Here is a 14,516-nt window from a genome sequence, read left to right as displayed (position 1 = left end):
TCTGACTGGGACTCACACAAGACAAGAATTTATTTTCGATCCAACAACCGCATCAGCAGCAGCAGCAGCTGCATTCAAGGCGTCAGCGAGTCCATCATGGCTCCCAGGAAACATGTTTTCATGCAGCCTGCAGACAAACAAATGCTCACACGCTGTCTATGAACGCCGCTGTGCAACAGATCCTGCAGGCGGATGTCACATCACCACAGAGTTTCTGCAAAAACCGTGGGAGTCTTTGAGTTGAGATGAGGCAATGCAAAGAAGAGGGAATGTGTGTGTAGCTGTGGGTTTGTTCAACATATTAAATGATAAAGGAGATGTGAAAGTAGACTGTCAGTTGGGTTTAACAGGACTGTCCTCTGCTACAATTTATATAATGTTGTCCGTGACCCCCGCTCACTGAACAGAATCTCACACGCACAGTTCAGATCACCCAAAAAAGAAACAAAATGACCAAAAAAGACACAAATTGACCACAAAATGATCAAAAAAAGACACAAAATGGCCAAAAAAAGAAACAAAATGACCAAAAAAAGACACAAAATGACCAAAAAAAGAAACAAAATTACCAAAAAAGACACAAATTGACTACAAAGTGATCAAAAAAGACACAAAATGACCTTAAAAGACACAAAATGACCAAAAAAAGAAACAAAATGATCAAAAAAAGACACAAAATGACCTAAAAAGACACAAAATGACCAAAAAAAGAAACAAAATGACCAAAAAAGACACAAATTGACTACAAAATGATCAAAAAAGACACAAAATTACCTTAAAAGACACAAAATGACCAAAAAAAGAAACAAAATGACCAAAAAAAGGAAACAAAATGACCAAAAAAGACACAAATTGACCACAAAATGATCAAAAAAAGACACAAAATGGCCAAAAAAAGAAACAAAATGACCAAAAAAAGACACAAAATTACCAAAAAAAGAAACAAAATTACCAAAAAAGACACAAATTGACTACAAAGTGATCAAAAAAGACACAAAATGACCTTAAAAGACACAAAATGACCAAAAAAAGAAACAAAATGATCAAAAAAAGACACAAAATGACCTAAAAAGACACAAAATGACCAAAAAAAGACACAAAATGACCAAAAAAGACACAAAATGACAAAAAAACGAAACAAAATGACCAAAAAAAGACACAAATTGACTACAAAATGATCAAAAAAAGACACAAAATGACCTTGAAAGACACAAAATGACCAAAAAAAGAAACAAAATGACCAAAAAAAGACACAAAATGACCTAAAAAGACACAAAATTACCAAAAAAAAGACACAAAATTACCAAAAAAAGACATTAAATGACCAAAAAGACGAAAACACATTAACACACGCTGACTTCCAAAATGATTTGGCGACCCCCAGAAATCATCTCGCGACCCCAATTGGGGTCCCGACCCCAAGGTTGAGAATAGCTGTTCTAAATGAACAGCTAACGTCTTCGAGTGTCTTTTAGTCACACGCTGTCTATGAACGCCGCTGTGCAACAGATCCTGCAGGCGGATGTCACATCACCACAGAGTTTCTTCTAAAACCGTGGGAGTCTTTGAGTTGAGATGAGGCAAGGCAAAGAAGAGGGAATGTGTGTGTAGCTGTGGGTTTGAGTGTGGGCTGCTGCTAAATCAATCTGTATTAGTTTACTGTACATAATCAGACCATTGATGGTATGCATCTTGTTTTTTTGCAACATGTGCATGCACAGAACCATAATGATGTTACATCATCAGCTAACCTGAGTGCCAGCTTGATTAGCAAGGGGCAGTCATTCTTCTAAATCAGTAGTTCTCAACCTTTTTGAGTCGCAACCCCCAATTTAACATGCATGTTGTCCGCGACCCCCGCTCACTGAACACAATCTCACACGCACAGTTCAGATCACCCAAAAAAAGAAACAAAATGACCAAAAAAGACACAAATTGACCACAAAATGATCAAAAAAATACACAAAATGATCAAAAAAGACACAACATGACCAAAAAAAAGAAATAAAACGACCTAAAAAGACACAAATTGACCAAAAAAAGAAACAAAATGACCAAAAAAAGACACAAAATGACCAAAAAAAGAAACAAAATTACCAAAAAAAGACACAAAATGACCAAAAAAAGAAACAAAATTACCAAAAAAAGACACAAAATGACCAAAAAAAGACATTAAGTGACCAAAAAGACTAAAACACATTAACACAGTGGAGACAGAGCTGACTTCCAAAATGATTTGGCAACCCCCAGAAATCATCTTGCGAACCCAATTGGGGTCCCGACCCCAAGGTTGAGAATAGCTGTTCTAAATGAACAGCTAACTTCTACTAGGGTCTTTTAGTTCAATGCAAAACACTGAACAAGACATTTTTATGCAAACAAAATATTCAAGTTAACGTTCATTAAATGAGAAAACACTGTGAAAGGGTTCAGAGTTGAAGACTAAAACACAGCAATGAAACGGATTTACCTCGGAAGTCGGAATTTCCAACTCGGATCTTTCCGAGTTCCGAGTGCAATTGAACGCAGCATTACATACAAATTCTTCTCTCTAGTTCTTTTTGCAACCAGTAGGGTCGCCCTCTGCTGGTCACTGGACAGAATGCAGGCTTCAGACACTTCCGCAATGGCTTAAATGGCTCGAATCAGACTCGTCACTCATCAAAGTGCAGCAGCGTGGGTGGTAGGATGTGTCCTCAGATGTGTCCTCAGATGTGTCCTCAGATGTGTCCTCAGATGTGTCCTCAGCTCAGCCACTTGCACCTGTTTGAACCCAAATACAAACACATAAAAAGAAGAACAGAAAGAACAGACGGCAGCTGCTCAGGAACCATTTAATTCTTCTGTTGCAGCAGAGTGAAACCACAGCGCCACCTGGACAAGCACTTGCTCAATTTGTTGCTTTATTGAAATTGCAAAGATTGATTGATTGATTTGTCTAATTTGCTCTATACACAGCTCATGATGCGAGTCTGAATTTCCAGCATTGTTTTTAGATTCTCAGTCTGAATACATGCAGAGAAGAAGGAAACAGGATGCTGACAGGAAGAGAGAACTATTGACTGATCACTGTGGCTGTGTGTGTGTGTGTGTGTGTGTGTGTGTGTGTGTGTGTGTGTGTGTGTGTGTGTGTGTGTGTTCTTGTACTTCCTACATTGTGGGGACCGGAACACATTTTTAACCAACAGAGTGAGGACATTTTTGCAAAGTGAGGACATTTCGGCAAAGTGTTTTTTTTTTTTTTTTGAGATTTCAGACTTTGTTTTAAGGGTTAAAGGTTACATGATAATGATAATGATAATTAACTGAAACTGTATTGTGTGGTTACAAAACTAACTAAAAATATAGTGAAAATGTCCTTCGTTTTCCTCTTTGTCAACTTTTTTCATAAATAATGAAGATGGATCAGACAAAGGAAATAAAGGCTAAATTTACTGTGACCTCTAAACTAAAACTAATAAAAACTAAACTAAAAAACTAAAGCATTTCAAAACAATAAATTGAAATAAAACTCATTAAAACTAACAGAATTTGAAAACAAAAATGAACAACAAATTTAAAAATAAAACTAATGAAAAACCAAAACTATTACAACCTTGCAAGGGAATTCACTGTTCCAATGAGGGTCCTCACAAAGATAGAAGTACAAGAATGTCTGTGTGTGTGTGTGTGTGTGTGTGTGTGTGTGTGAGAGAGAGAGAGAGAGAGAGAGAGAGAGATTATTTTTATGTTTTATTTATTTTATTTTTTCTTCTTTTTTTTGCTGCGACAGTTAGATTGTATGAATTATATATTGATTGTAAATATTGTTCAATGATAATATAACATAATAAAAACAATATTGCTTTCTTTTATTGTTATTAGTTTTTCTTTTCTTTTAAAACGAATAATAGAATTATAATAATTTATTGTAAATATTGCTTTCATTATCCTGTTATCTCTTTTTCTGATGCTTGCTTTGGCAATATATACATTGTTACGTCATGCCAATAAAGCCAATTGAATTGAATTGAATTGAGAGAGAGAGAGAGAGGAATCAACACCCCTTTGCTATAAAATGGGTTTCCCATCAACACCCACTGCTTTATAAATGACATGTTGAACATGTTGAACATGTTCCTCGTCCTCCCATTAAAGGCAGACGATCTGAAATGAGATCTGCTGGTCCTCCAGATAAAACCAGCGCTGTGGCCACAGGTCAGTGAGCCAGATAAAGAAATAGGGAACCAGGGAATGGAAAGAAAGAGCCCATCCACATCATTTTCACTTCATTTCCACTCATCTGTCACTCACACATGCAGCACATGTATAGATGCAGGGTCCCAAATGAGCTGGAACCTCAGTCAGCAGCTCGGTCAGCAGCCAGGTGGAATCACACCTCGGGGAAATTGATGAATTTACAAAAGCCATTTGAGGCGCCGCATCAGGATTATTTAATTATATGAATGACCTAATTCTGCCCCCTTCTGTCTTGAAATTAGTATGGCAGCTGGAGGGAAACCCCATGGAGGAACACACACGATTCATATTCTAATATCTCTTTCCCTGAACAAAATCAACTAACTCATCTTGATCAAGTATAGATATTTAGGCAGCCGGCTTATTTAGACATGCAAAAATTTTTCTGTAATTTAGCAATAAGGGAGAAAGAAGAGGATTCGTCTGTATGGAACATTTGAGCCTTCAAGTTAAAGTGAGATAGATAATGTGGTTTTAAAGCAGCATTTTAGAAATATAATAATATTAATAATAATAAAATACACCCAAACCCAGGTTTTATCTTCCTCACTGGTAAACATTTTTTATACAGATGCTGTTTCAGTTTCCAGTTTCCTGTGATTTTTAATTAAATTACAATCTATACTTGGACATAAATTAAACTTTTTACTGTGATTTTTAACTTGCAATTCCTAATAATACATAATAATACACATATACAGTCACTATAAGCGGTCACTTTTTCTTTAAGTAAAGATTTTAAAAAATAAATTCATGCAAAAATAGCACTTATAATGTAAAATAATTTTTTAGTAATTTAATGGTTCATAATAGAAACTGACTATTTCATTATCTGTTTCCCCCGAAAAAGTAATTTCAAACACGAAATTGGCTGAAATTATAGGTAATACATAAAGCAGTTCTCCTTACCTGTAGCTGTATATTTGACTTTTATGTAAAGAATAAAATGAAACATTTATCAGGGTTATTTCACTTTAATAAAAAGTGATTTAATAATACACTGATCCTTGCAAAAGTCAGTGAGTGACCTGCAATGAAGTATGAAATGTTATGATACTATATAACTAATAATAATAATGATAAGTCTTTATATTTCAAATTTATTTCATTTTAATACTTTAAAATGTGTTATCATATTTGTTTTTAAGGATCATACTTTTTTTTTTAATTAACTGAATTTCCCCTCGGGGATAAATAAAGAAATTAAGATTTTTTTATTTAAAAAAAAATATTTATTAGTGCTTAAAACTACAATTATACAGTGCAAGAAGCATATTATTAAGTATTTTTATAATGCATTATACACATGTGCGTCATTGACCATGTTACCTAAATATCTTTAAGGTTTTTAACACATCTAATAGAGAAAAAAAGGCCCACACACGCTCCGCAGATACAAAATGATCCATTTAATTCACATTCAAAAGGTGACTCATCTACTTTTTGTTGAGTTAATAGAATAAACCTCTCACTGCCTCTCACTGCCTCCTTCTTCCTGATCATCGCTGGCTGTCTGATGGTCTATTCACGCCTCGAGGATTATAGTTTAGACGGAATTGTCCAAAAAGTGAAAGTGAGGAGCATTTATGGGTACAAGTCAGGAATCGGCCTACTTTATTTATTTCAAGGGTGCAAAATTTTTAAGTAAAATGCATCTATTTTGTGCACTTTGAGAGCTAAATGAGAGCAAATATCTCACATAACATTATTCACAGTTGGGTGATACTGTATTATAGAATCTCTAGAGGGCACATCATCATCATTTATTGTATAAAGGGGCACCCTAGAGGGCAATCAATACGTTTTTTCATGTGTAAAGAGCAGCCAATAAGGCACTTTCTCTCATTTTCACCACTCTAGAGGCACTTTTGCGCGCTTTTTCAACCACGGAGGCACCAAATAGGAAAAAGGCCACTAGAAGGGCTCTCATTAAGGCACGTTATCAATTTTTCTTGCACTAGAGGGCACATCATTATAATTTATTATATGAAGGGGCACCCTAAATAGCACCAAATCATTTTTTGCACGTGTAAAGGGCAGCCAATAAGGCACTTCCTCTCGTTTTCACCACTCTAGAGGCACTTTAGCGCGCTTTTTCAACCATGGAGGCCGCCACTGTAACCCTGGATGCAAAAGCACAAGCCTTTCCACACGATCAATATATATTTATTTATTTATAACAGATATTGGACGTCATATTATCACACTCTGATGGCCTGCTGTTTCAGCTGTGCACTATAATAAAGGCCAATGTAACTGAACTTGTGGATTAATGTTGTGTGACACTAACAGGTCTATAGGTTTTGCTAATATTAACCAACTTTCTAATGTATTATTCATGTTGGAGGCATACAATCCTCCACAATGGATGAGTTTACAATCAAATAAAGGGATTTATTGTGTGTGTACTCGTTTTTAACTCCAAAAGAGAAACTTTTAAAAGCATCTGAAAGTGGCCTCACTAAACTGTTTTTCTCCTTTGAGGTAAGTGGTCTCTTAAATCTGTTGAGGCACTCCTCCAGCTAATCTTTTATAATCCCCTCGCTCTCTCTATCTTTTCTCTCCCTGCACCAACTTTCTGTACCAATGTGTTTAAAGGGCTTGTGGGAGTATTAATAAACCACTTGGAGAGTGTATTCTAAGGACACAACAGCCAGAGGCTGAGTTTAGCTTGTTTTCTTGCTATATCCATGAAGCTCGGTCAAAACTGAGTCTGAGCTAGTCTACTTTTCTGATAGCAGCTCATTTTGTCTCAGTGATAGCATGCTGTGTGTGTGTGTGTGTGTGTGTGTGTGTGTGTGTGTGTGTGTGTGTGTGTGTTCTTGTTCTTCCTACTTAGTGAGGACCAGAACACGTTTTTTAACCAACAGAGTGAGGACATTTTTGCAAAGTGAGGACATTTCGGCCGGTCCTCACTTCTTTAAAGGCTTTTTTGAGATTTCAGACTTTGTTTTAAGGGTTAAAGGTTACATGATAATGATAATTAACTGAAAGTGTATTGTGTGGTTACAAAACTAACTAAAATTATATTATTATTATTATACCGGCCTTATTTATTTATTTATTATTATTATTATTATTATTATTATTATTATTATTATTACTATTATTATTATATATCATATTATTTTACTTATTATTACTTTATTTATATTTTTCATTTTATTTTTATATTGTTATCTATTATTACATATTATATTATATATATTATATACTGTATTATTATTATTATTATTATTATTATTATATACCGTCTAGTCACTATAGCATTGTTGCCATATCTATCTATCTATCTATCTATCTATCTATCTATCTATCTATCTATCTATCTATCTATCTATCTATCTATCTATCTATCTATCTATCCATCTATCTATCTATCTATCTATCTAATCTATCTATCTATCTATCTATCTATCTATCTATCTATCTATCTATCTATCTACCTATCTATCTACCTATCTATCTATCTATCTATCTATCTATCTATCTATCTATCTATCTATCTATCTAATCTATCTATCTATCAGTGTAGCCATGGGCTCGTTACAGTGTACTAAAAACAGATAGATACAACTTTATAATGTTTGCGTATATGATTATAAGGCCTGAGTGAGATGACACAGTTTTAGTCTCCCAAGAGTCAGGAATTCAGATCCAAATATAAATTCTGACCTTTGTAACCGACTGTAAGAATTTTGGGACTGGCGTAGCCTCAAACAGCAGCATTAACAGGACACTTCTCCAAGAACTGAATATGTATCTCTCCAGTGGGGACCATGGTGTCTGTCTAGAAAATTAACTTAAACAAATGTTATAAATGATTCTGTTAAAACCTTGTGAATTATCTACCATTCACCAATAAATATGACTGAATCGGCACCGAGACGATTTTACACATCGTTCATGCAGTTTACTTGCAAAGAGTTTCATTCAACCTCTGTGAAAAGTTGTTTTATCTCTTCTACTGTTCTGGAGGAGCTCTCTAAAGTCTGAGATAAAACCTGATGGTGTCATCAGGTCTTATCTCAGCTCAGGGTTCGGGGTTAAATATTTAACAGCATCACACATCGGAGTTGTGGGTTGGAAAGAAATGGGGTTTTAGGAGGCAGAGAGAGTCTAATGAAAGAGTTTATTTGAGACTGAAAAATCAGAATTTCTCGGCCGTCTGCTGCTTCAATTTTCACCATTACTTTTTAAATCTGTCTCCTGTGAGCCCCTCGTGCAATATTAAATGGCTAAAAACTTTAGTTCTTCACTTGGTTAGAGCCTTTGTGGGAAGTCCAGAGCAGTGAGGTTAGTGGTAGGACGTCTTCTGGAAGTTAAACAGTTCTGACCGTTGTGTGTCTTGTTGTTAAAGTTAAATCTTGAAAGATCTGAGCTGTCAACATCAAATTTAAAAGGCTGATCTCATTCACTGTTTATTAGGGCCTCGGGGCAATCGCACCGAGCACTGGTCCCATACAGCAATAGCTGTAGGGACCAGTGCGTTTTGATCGGGATCGGTGTGCTATTACTTTTCTCTACAGAATACAAATTTGCTGCTACAAAAAAAACTGCTCAAAATTTTGCATTGAAATGAATGGGACAGCCGACAAAAAAATTAATGAAAAAGAACAATAATTGGAGATATTTAAACGTCTACTTCTCCGGCATAATTTCACCTAGAGACTCCATTTAAACTTTAAACAGTAGACACAAGTCTTGTGTATCGGTGTATTAATCCACGTTTCGATAGGTCATATCGTTTTTTATCAATCCATGTTCAATGACCATGATCATTTTTGGAGAAATTCTGAGATTATAATGGGTGTGTATTGCACGGAATGTTCGTGTCACAGTGTGTGACGTCATCACCAGAGTGTAGAGGGAGAGAAAAAACTGTCAAAAAATAAATTTGAAAACTGTGCTCCAGGCCGCAAATTCCACTCTACAGAAATAATTTATACATAGAAACGTAGGAAAATTAGTCTTCTCCCTCACAATCCTCTGGTAAAGCTGTCAGAGTTTTAATTTTTGATCGTAGGACGCACAGATGATCCACCAACACCACCAACAGCCTCATTGGCTCCCATATTAAAAACGCAGGAAGATTTTGGAATAAGGGAAATCGAACAGTTTTTTTAGATCGCTCTAACAAAGCCATTTTTTCATTTTTCTTAAAAAAAAAACATATGTAGACGTTCTCGAAGAACTCAGGACGCTCAAAGTGAAGTCGGATCAATGATAGGTATTATGGTTTTGCCAAAAATGCTTTCTGTTCGAGGCCAGAAATTCCAGTCTGTCCACCTCTGGCTGCTGTCACTCTTTCATTAACAGGTGTCAGTTAATTCTGTTGATTGCTTTGATCTGATTGCCTTTGATCTTTGATGTGATTACAGTTACAGATACACACACACACACACACACATGCGTGTAAGCGCTCACACTCCTCACACATGCATACACATGCTTCAAACATGTCCCCATAAAGCCTGATTAAAACATCACTTCATCATTTCAGAGGTTTGAGGGCGTGTATAGGCTAACTGAGCTATGGCAAGTTTACTCAATTTTTTTCAGCTCTCTACAACCTCTAGAAAGGGTGGTCCCCACAAGTGATGATTAAAACTGGAGTCCCCATGATCTATGAAAACCAGTGTGTGTGTGTGTGTGTGTGTGTGTGTGTGTGTGTGTGTGTGTGTGTGTGTGTGTGTGTAGCAGGGGTTAGTGGACAGGGAACAGTTGTTTGGAGGAGAGAAGAGAACAGAGTTAGTAAAGGGAAAGGGTGTCATAGAAGGTTATTAACCTTCAAAGCAGCTGCTCTCTGCGTCCTGACTGAGTTCAGCTGTGAGCGTTTAAACTTGATTAGACACTCAGACTCTCTTTTTCTTTTCTGTCAAGCTTCTCATTAACAGAACTGCTTTCACACCGTTTATACGTGGGCTTTTTTCTCTACAAGGTGGACAAAACAGAGAGCATATAGATGCATGGAGTGTCAAGGTGAAAATCTCTTTTATTAACATATTTTTTCTTTAATCCGAAGTCCTTCAACAGTATATCTTTCAAAAAATATATCTTCCATGCAAATATTACCCTCTGACTAATGTGTTATCCTCTCAGCCTGGAGCCAGAAAGCTGTGTGGTGTTTAGTGGAAGTAAATCATTGTAAGACAAACACTAGCATTAGCAAAGGAAGTTTTCAGTGTCCCAATGTTTCTCATTTAGCTGTCAGAGCAACTTTACTAATGTCAAAGTCTGATAACCTTTAGCTCTTCACTCTGAATCCTGCTGCTGCTGCTGCTCTTCACCACCAGAGAGCAGTAGCCTATTAAAAAATAATACCTCCATTTCCTCCCCTCATCATTTAGATGGAAATCATGAGTGCATTTGAATGATTGATCTGCCTGATTGAAATTCAGAGGAATGGAGTTTTTTTTTCTTTTCTTTTTCTCATGTTGCTGAGATATTTTTGTTATGCTGTGAGACAGAAAATAATCAGCAGGATATCCTGATAGTGTTTTTCAGTTTTAGCTTTGTGTAATGAGTGAGTTTCTTCTTTTCCCTCAGGTATATTTGGTCTCAGGAATATAAACAGCTTAATTTGTTCTTCTCTGTGGGCCTTCTATTCTTATCTGTGCTCACACTCCGAAAGGTTTATGTAAAAATAGAAAGACAATTAACAAGGAAGTCTTGAACATATGCTCCGAAGTATTTCACTGGTTTATAGAAAGTCTTCTCTTCATTGTCTTTGGTCCATATTACAGTTCACATTAACAGCAAATAACTGTAAAAGTACTGGAACAAATGTTCACCTCTAACAAACCACTAAAGCTGACAACAAGTGCTGCAAATTGACAGAGCCTGCAGGCTGGAGGGCTGAGTGCTTTGTCTGATGTCTGATGGAGTGTGGCAGACTTGTTCCTTATTAGACTCATCACCTCTGTGAAATCGCATGAAATAGAGAGAATATGCTCTGTGAGGGGCATGTCACGAAGCCAACCAGCCAGAAAAAGCTGTAAACAAGTCATTAATGCCAACAGTTTAGCATACAGGCTTCTCTGCATTTAAGGTAAGAAGGAACCTGGAAGGAAGAGCAGTAGCTGGAAATCCTGAAAAAGAAGAAATCATGCAAAGAAAGAGGCAAGTGTTCCCCTGAAAGTCAGTCTTTCTCAGGTCAATTAATCTGGAAACGGATTCAAAGATGCAACAGATATTTACCCAATTCCTTTCTAATTCATAATAATAACCTTGTTCCACTAACTGAAAGGCAGAAGCCTGCAGCAGCATTGTCATCTGTCATGTAAATGAGCGTGTGAGACGCAGGAACAAACTGGCAGTTTCACCAGACAGTAAACATTTACCAGAATGGCACTTTGTGTAAACTCACACGGTCATTGTGTTGATGATTACAGAGCGGCGGCGGCGCTCAGATGCCTGTTTGGAGAGGAGAGTTCTCTCAATGCCTACTTCTTCACCACTGTAATATGGGAACAAAGCAGGACCAGATGTGAATCTCCGTCCTGTTTGAATGTCCTCGTGTGAATGTGAGTGTGCAGCGGTCAAAGGATGGGGGGGGGGGGGGGGGGGGTTCCCATTACGCTTCCAGCTGACCCAGACAGAAATGTAATTGCAGGTTGGTTCTGCAGGTAAAGAGGTAAAATCAGTGGCTTTGCATGTCGAGCTGTTGCTTTTATGTGTGGACTTCCTCAAGAAGCAACAGGTTGTGTGCAGTTATGGATATAGTGAAGACAGAGCAGAGAGTGACAGGAGGCCGGCTCCGTTTATTGATGTCGAGTGTTGAAAGCTTGAGAGTAACAGCTGTGTGCTGTATAATGCAGCAGGACGTGGTGAGAGAGGCATTCAGAGCTTTTATTGAAGTAAAAGTACTGATCGCACAAATACAGTACAGACAAAAGTCCTGCATTCAAAGACACTACAGCTAAAAACACCGTTTATTCATCCATGAATTAACTCTATAAAGCCAAGTGTATCATATTTGATACACAAGTTTTTGAGACCTATACATCATCAGTGTGATATTTTTTTCCTGAAAAACCTGACATGTGTTGAAAAAAACAACAACTGAGCAACAAATTGCACAAAAATACAAGATATAGCAAAAATGATATGCAGGTTCCACTGGTGGATCAGTCACTGCTGCGTGAAAACTTCATATAAGCAGATGTATGATGTTGTGTTATATGGAAAAAAATATTTTGCATGTTTGAGGAAAATGTTAAAAGAAAGTAAAGCCTTAAAAGGTTAAACATGTTGGGTTTTATATGTTTTTGTTAGTTCAAGAAAAACAAACTGTGAGCAACAAACTGCACAAAAAGACCTGATGTATCAAATATGATACAAATTAGAATCATATATCCCTATTGTTTTTGGATTTTTTTTTTTAATTATCTGTCAGCAGGTTCAATAAACACTCAAGTTTAAAAAAAAAAAAATTCTGGCAATTATTTAATGGTTCAGGCTTTATAGGGTTAAATGTTAGACTTTTGGCTTTTTTTGCTTCCATAAAATCTGTTCTTCTTTCAAAATAGTGAAAAGAAAACGTCCAAGATACACATTTATGTGTTTATTTTCCTACATTTTGTGTATTTGCTGCTTTCCTAAATTCAATGGAATGTTTTAAGTCTCGTCTCAAGACCCATTTTTATTCCTTGGCTTTTTAACACTGCGTGAGTTTTGTGGTCCTCTGTGTCTTTTATTTCTTTTACTACTTTTAACTGCGTCTTTTATTTTATTTTACTATGTTTATCTGTTTGATTGTATTGTTTTATTTATGGCATCATTTTAGATTTATACACTTGTTGTTTATTGCTGATTGGTATATGGAATTGTTTGTTTTATTGTTGATTTTATGTACAGCACTTTGGAGACGTTTGTGTTGTTTAAATGTGCGAAACAAATAAAGGGGGATTGGATTGGACTACAGCTAAAAACACCGTTTATTATGCTTCCATAAAATCTGTTCTTCTTTCAGAATAGTGAAAAGAAAACATGCAAGATACACATTTATGTGTTTATTTTCCTACATTTTGTGTATTTGCTGCTTTCCTAAATGCTAGCAAAAGCCTATAAGCTGCATATCTAAATGTACAATATCAGAAAACTACAAAAAATAACTGTCTTGATGTAAGTAATCAATCACTGACATATTTACCCCAACTACCTGTCGTTTTTTACCCTTAACTGCAGTGAACGTACAGGTTTATCAGTAAAATACACTTTTATTTCAAAATTATACTTAACATGCAGAATGATCCATATCACAATCATATTATTTTACTGTATTATTATTCATGATGCATTAATATATAAGCTGTATTTTAATGTTGGAGCTGACCAAGTAGAAGCTAATCATAACTATGTTCTACTGGTCAGTAGTTTCAAATATATCAGTGCAATATATTATAGTTTGTAGGTATTGTAGGTTCATTCGATCCCATACACCCTGGACACGTCTCAGTCAAATGTCTTTCATGTTAAATATAATATGCAAAATGAGTAACTGTTAAAATCTGGTGAAAATGGGAAGTAAAATGCCTTATTTGCATTTATATAACATATCATAAAATGACAAAACTCAAAAGCCCAAAAATGTAGTTAAGCCACTGTGGGCGTGCATAGAAAATTATCTGAGAGTTAAATGTATTAATGGTATGAATACATTCATATAATGTGCATTATTCATCAGAGTTATGGGTCATTTATTGAAAACCAGGAGTGATGTTCTCCTAAAGCGATAAAACCAGCCAGTAGTACAACACTGAGCTTCTACTTGGACAGTGAACTGATTCTGTGCACATTGTGAAGTAAGAGAGAAACATCAAAGGAGAAAAAATTTCCTCAGAAAAAAAAACATCTGATACTTCCACTGTCACTTTTAGCTTTTTAACGGCATCACAGATTAAAGCTCCCACTTCTTGACTCTGTTGGGACGGAGGTACGTGGGTGGTGTGTGTCTATAAACAAAACATTCCTCAGTGGAGTACAGTCACGTTTTAGGAGTCTGTATTGTTTTATTAGCAGTTATTTTTGGACTTCTTGATCGCTTGGTAACCAGACGAAACCATTTGACCAAGCAGTAAAAAAACCTGCTTCACACACCAAACAATAATAATCTAATTCCACTACAAGAATGACAAAAATAAAATTGATTTAGATGAATGTGCTCTGGTGTGCTAATGCTGCTGAATGACAATGTGACAATGCATGACATTATTGAATATTCATTTGGCTTTTAATAATGATTGTGGTCCAGCTCGTCACAAAATGTCTATTCA

This window comes from Centropristis striata, chromosome 15, assembly GCF_030273125.1.
Source record: "Centropristis striata isolate RG_2023a ecotype Rhode Island chromosome 15, C.striata_1.0, whole genome shotgun sequence".
Taxonomy (NCBI): Eukaryota; Metazoa; Chordata; class Actinopteri; order Perciformes; family Serranidae; genus Centropristis; species Centropristis striata.
This window is presented reverse-complemented; position numbering follows the sequence as displayed.